Consider the following 5,600-nt stretch of genomic DNA (forward strand, 5'->3'; position numbering starts at 1 on the left):
AGTTCACAATTCATGTATCTTCTCATTGGGTTAACTTTTTTTATTGTGAAAGGTAGGACTACATTTGCTGCAGCATAGCCTATGCTACAGTAATATAAGAACTGAATGCGCGTCTAATTTACAGAAAACAAAAACGGAAATATCACATTTATATAAGTATTCAGACACGTTACTCAGTACTTTGTTGAAGCACCTTTGGCAGCGATTACAGCCTCGAGTCTTCTTGGGTATGACGTTACAAGCTTGGCACACCTGTATTTGGAGAGTTTCTCCCATTCTTCTCTGCAGATCCTCTCAAGCTCTGTCAGGTTGGATGGGGAGCGTCACTGCACAGCTATTTTCAGGTCTCTACAGAGATGCTCGATTGGGTTCAAATCCGGGCTCTGGCTGGGCAACTCAAGGACATTCAGAGACTTGTCCCGACGCCACTCCTGCATTATCTTGGCTGTGTACTTAGGGTCGTTGTCCTGTTGGAAGGTGAACTTTCTCCCCAGTCTGAGGTCCTGAGCGCTCTGAAGCAGGTTTTCATCAAGGATCTCTCTGTACTTTGCGCCGTTCATCTTTCCCTTGATCCTGACTAGTCTCCCAGACCCTGCCGCTGAAAAATATTCCCACAGCATGATGCTGTCACCACCATGCTTCACCGTAGGAATGGTGCCAGGTTTCCTCCAGACGTGACGCTTGGCATTCAGACCAAAGAGTTCAAACTTGGTTTCATCAGACCAGATAATCTTGTTTCTCATGGTCTGAGAGTCCTTTAGGTACTTTTTGGCAAACGCCAAGCGGGCTGTCATGTGCCTTTTACTGAGGAGTGGCTTCTGTCTGGCCACTCTACCATAAAGGCCTGATTGGTGTAGTGCTGCAGAGATGGTTGTCCTCCTGGAAGGTTCTCCCATCTCCACAGAGGAACTGTGGAGCTCTGTTAGAGTGACCATCAGGTTGTTGGTCACCTCCCTGACCAAGGCCCTTCTCCCCCGATTGCTCAGTTTGGCCGGGCGGCAAGCTCTAGGAAGAGTCCTGGTGGTTCCAAACTTCTTCCATTTAAGAATGACGGAGGCCACTGTGTTCTTGGGGACCTTCAATGCTGCAGAAATGTTTTGGTACCCTTACCCAGATCTGTGACTCGACACAATCCTGTCTCGGAGCTCTACGGATAATTCCTTCGACCTCATGGCTTGGTTTTTGCTCTGACATGCACTGTCAACTGTGGGACCTTACAGTGAGGGAAAAAAGTATTTGATCCCCTGCTGATTTTGTACGTTTGCCCACTGACAAAGAAATGATCAGCCTATAATTTTAATGGTAGGTTTATTTGAACAGTGAGATACAGAATAACAACAACAAAATCCAGAAAAACGCATGTCAAAAATGTTGTACATTTATTTGCATTTTAATGAGGGAAATAAGTATTTGACCCCCTCTCAATCAGAAAGATTTCTGGCTCCCAGGTGTCTTTTATACAGGTAACGAGCTGAGATTACGAGCGGGGGGGGGTGGGGGTTGTTGCAAGTCAATATTAGGAAGGTGTTCCTAATGTTTGGTATACTCAGTGTATATTATACAGTATTTACGACTTTTGGGCTATACTTCTAGGCTGCTGAAGGCTTTGTAATGCTTAAAACCTTAGCACCAGGTACACAAGCAACATTTCCCTAAATGCTACATTTTCTTAAAGGGACATGCCCTCTTAAAGGGATGAGCAAAAGGAATGGCTATGGTGGCCATCTTTGATTTGTCACTGCAAATAATGCAGTCAGAACTGGCAGATACATCACAAACAGTATGCAAATGAAGTATGCATAGAAAGGTTTAACCTTGCAAGGGATTTATAATTTTGAATCAGTCATACAGTGAGGGGAAAAAGGTATTTGATCCCCTGCTGATTTTTTACGTTTGCTCTGACAAAGAAATGATCAGTCTATAATTTTAATGGTAGGTTTATTTGAACAGTGAGAGACAGAATAACAACAAAAAAACCCAGAAAAACGCATTTGTCAAAAATGTTATAAATTGATTTGCATTTTAATGAGGGAAATAAGTATTTGGCTCCCAGGTGTCTTTTATACAGGTAACGAGCTGATATTAGGAGCACACTCTTAAAGGGACCTGTCCACAGGTCAAGACCAAAGAGCTCTCCAAGGATGTCAGGGACAAGATTGTAGACCTACACAAGGCTGGAATGGGCTACAAGACCATCGCCAAGCAGCTTGGTGAGAAGGTGACAACAGTTGGTGCGATTATTCGCAAATGGAAGAAACACAAAATAACTGTCAATCTCCCTCGGCCTGGTGCTCCATGCAAGATCTCACCTCGTGGAGTCGCAATGATAATGAGAACGGTGAGGAATCAGCCCAGAACTACACGGGAGTATCTTGTCAATGATCTCAAGCCAGCTGGGACCATAGTCACCAAGAAAACAATTGGTAACACACTACGCCGTAAAGGACTGAAATCCTGCAGCGCCCGCAAGGTCCCCCTGCTCAAGAAAGCACATATACAGGCCCGTCTGAAGTTTGCCAATGAACATCTGAATGATTCAGAGGAGAACTGGGTGAAAGTGTTGTGGTCAGATGAGACCAAAATCGAGCTCTTTGGCATCAACTCAACTCGCCATCTTTGGAGGAGGAGGAATGCTGCCTATAAACCCAAGAACACCATCCCCACCGTCAAACATGGAGGTGGAAACATTATGCTTTGGGGGTGTTTTTCTGCTAAGGGGACAGGACAACTTCACTGCATCAAAGGGACGATGGACGGGGCCATGTACCGTCAAATCTTGGGTGAGAACCTCCTTCCCTCAGCCAGGGCATTGAAAATGGGTCGTGGATGGGTATTCCAGCATGACAATGACCCAAAACACACGGCCAAGGCAACAAAAGAGTGGCTCAAGAAGAAGCACATTAAGGTCCTGGAGTGGCCTAGCCAGTCTCCAGACCTTAATCCCATAGAAAATCTGTGGAGGGAGTTGAAGTTTCGAGTTGCCAAAGGTCAGGCTCGAAACCTTAATGACTTGGAGAAGATCTGCAAAGAGGAGTGGGACAAAATCCCTCCTGAGATGTGTGCAAACCTGGTGGCCAACTACAAGAAACGTCTGACCTCTGTGATTGCCAACAAGGGTTTTGCCACCAAGTACTAAGTCATGTTTTGCAGAGGGGTCAAATACTTATTTCCCTCATTAAAATGCAAATCAATTTATGACATTTTTGACATGCGTTTTTCTGGATTTTTTTGTTGTTATTCTGTCTCTCACTGTTCAAATAAACCTACCATTAAAATTATAGACTGATCATGTCTTTGCCAGTGGGCAAACGTACAAAATCAGCAGGGGATGAAATACTTTTTTCCCTCACTTTATGTGTACTATCACCTCACACTTGTGGCAGCATCCCAATGAAATACCACACACATGCTCAATACAGGGTTTGACAGTAGAACAATTCTGCATAAGATGCAGAAGTGTTTCATACTGCAGATAGTGACAAAGGTCCACTTTTATTGTCATTGATTATCTTAGGAGAACATGGGTGACTATTAACCTGCTCCACAGGATTTCACCATGTGCTGTTCTTCTGCTTCTGCTTTTAATAATGAGCTTTATCTCTCCCGAACCAGGCAATGTTCATTAGTAATTTCAATTTCTTCATCCCACAATAACATGGCCATTTTATATACACATATATACAATATTTGCCACTTCTGCCATTGCACAACGCTCTGTCAGCAATGTTTGTGTCCAAATTTGAAAAAGTAAGTAAAAAATGAAATAACTGCGAATGCAGCTGACAACATTCTCCGGGATAGCACCTACAAATCAGAAGCCCATTGGAAATATGCTTATGCGGACAAAAGCAGAACCGATAACCAGAGGACAGGTTGTTAAATGCAGGATATCCAGTTGTATGGAAAGACCACAATAATGGAGTTGGGAGACAATTTGGAGCTGTTGCTTCGTCGACTGGAGCGCTGCCTGCACAACATCCCATAATTACCTCTGCCAAACCTAGGTGGCTCATTATATTCTGCTTTGTTGGATTTCATGTTTATATTTAGGATTTGAGTCTATGGAAAGGACTTAATAAAACCCTTGTATTATAATGATTATTATAATGTGCACATAAACCGATATTGTCCTATAGCAATTATTAAAGGAAATGAGGTGTCCAAGTGAGATGCATTAATGTCTTGTAAGGGTCTCTTGGAGAGGCCAAACTTTTTATTTTTCAGTGGCGCCACCTTCCCGGTAACCTGAGGAAATGTGTGTTAAAACAGCTTAAATGTCATAATAGAGAATACATAATTTTCAAAATAAACCGGTTTCAGCCTTAAACTACCGGCCCATAAGACACATAGCTGAGAACACCATTCAAAACCACTTAGGTTTTGACTTTCCAAGTTAGTCTTGTGTGGGGAGGGCTGAATCCTCCCTCTAATATGTTCTTGAAGGCCAACAAGAAAAAATATATTAGAGCAAAATTCTCATCATTTCACAAGCTTTGACATATTTATCAGAATGAACCACAGATGATACTTCAAAAATGTTGGGTGAAGCAATTTTCCTTTCAACACACGGTCTCCCCTCAATGTGAATACCGTAAGATCCGGTCATAAGCTCTCAAGTGCATTATTAGTCTAGTGGGTGAGACACATTTCAGAATTTGACCCAATGTACTTAATTCCTCTCAAGTCTGGATGTGGGTGAAGGACCTGCTAAGATTCAAGTTCATGAAGAATCCATGTGGGATAGCAAAATGGGACAGAAAAACACTTGAGAACTTTTCCAACTCAAAAGTGCACATTAATTTCTGTCTTATGTCAAGGAATTCATGGTGATGTGAACATACGAGGAGAAGCTGATATGATTTGTACAGTAGGCTATATTTGTACAGGTTATGCATTACAGGGACTGATGGTGTAAAGACATATTCGTTTCTACTAGAGAGGCCTGCTGATGATTCTGTGAGTGATTTGAGAAAATCCTGAGAATATTAACAGACACAGAGCTAACAAATGTGAAATTGGAAGATTGTAATGTAGGTGAAGACTTCTGAAGACATCAAACAGCTAGCCGGTTAAGTGGTTTAATTGCACTGCATATCCAAAGTGCTCATTAACACCCAACCAGATTTATTATGTACTGGCTCCAAAAATGCAGTGTCAATATTCAGCCTGCACAATGACATGGCAGTTTGACGCCAACTCCAAGTTACTGACACAACTTCTATGGACTTGTGTCCTATGGACACCGTACAGTCAGCATGTGTCACTGTTCAGGTTGTCTCTATCCCCAGGAGGTGACTACGGTATCTGACTGTGTGGCATCTGATCCTAGGGGCACTGTAGTCACCATTGCAATCATGCCCATCTATACAAGACGGAGGCCTTGTCTTACTAACAATGTAATGCATTATTTGTGTGAAGTGTGATAATGTTATTTTGTCACCAGCAAACCTATGAGCCTATTTATGTTGTCTGCACTTCAGCTAAACACAGCTCTTTCTCTTAACACTGATTTGACATCAAATATGTAGGATTATTTTGAGCACCAACTTCGAAATAGGCTAATTGTAATAATCATCATTATCACAAAGAGCAGTTGACCT

This window comes from Coregonus clupeaformis, chromosome 34 (assembly GCF_020615455.1).
Source record: "Coregonus clupeaformis isolate EN_2021a chromosome 34, ASM2061545v1, whole genome shotgun sequence".
NCBI classification, from domain to species: Eukaryota; Metazoa; Chordata; class Actinopteri; order Salmoniformes; family Salmonidae; genus Coregonus; species Coregonus clupeaformis.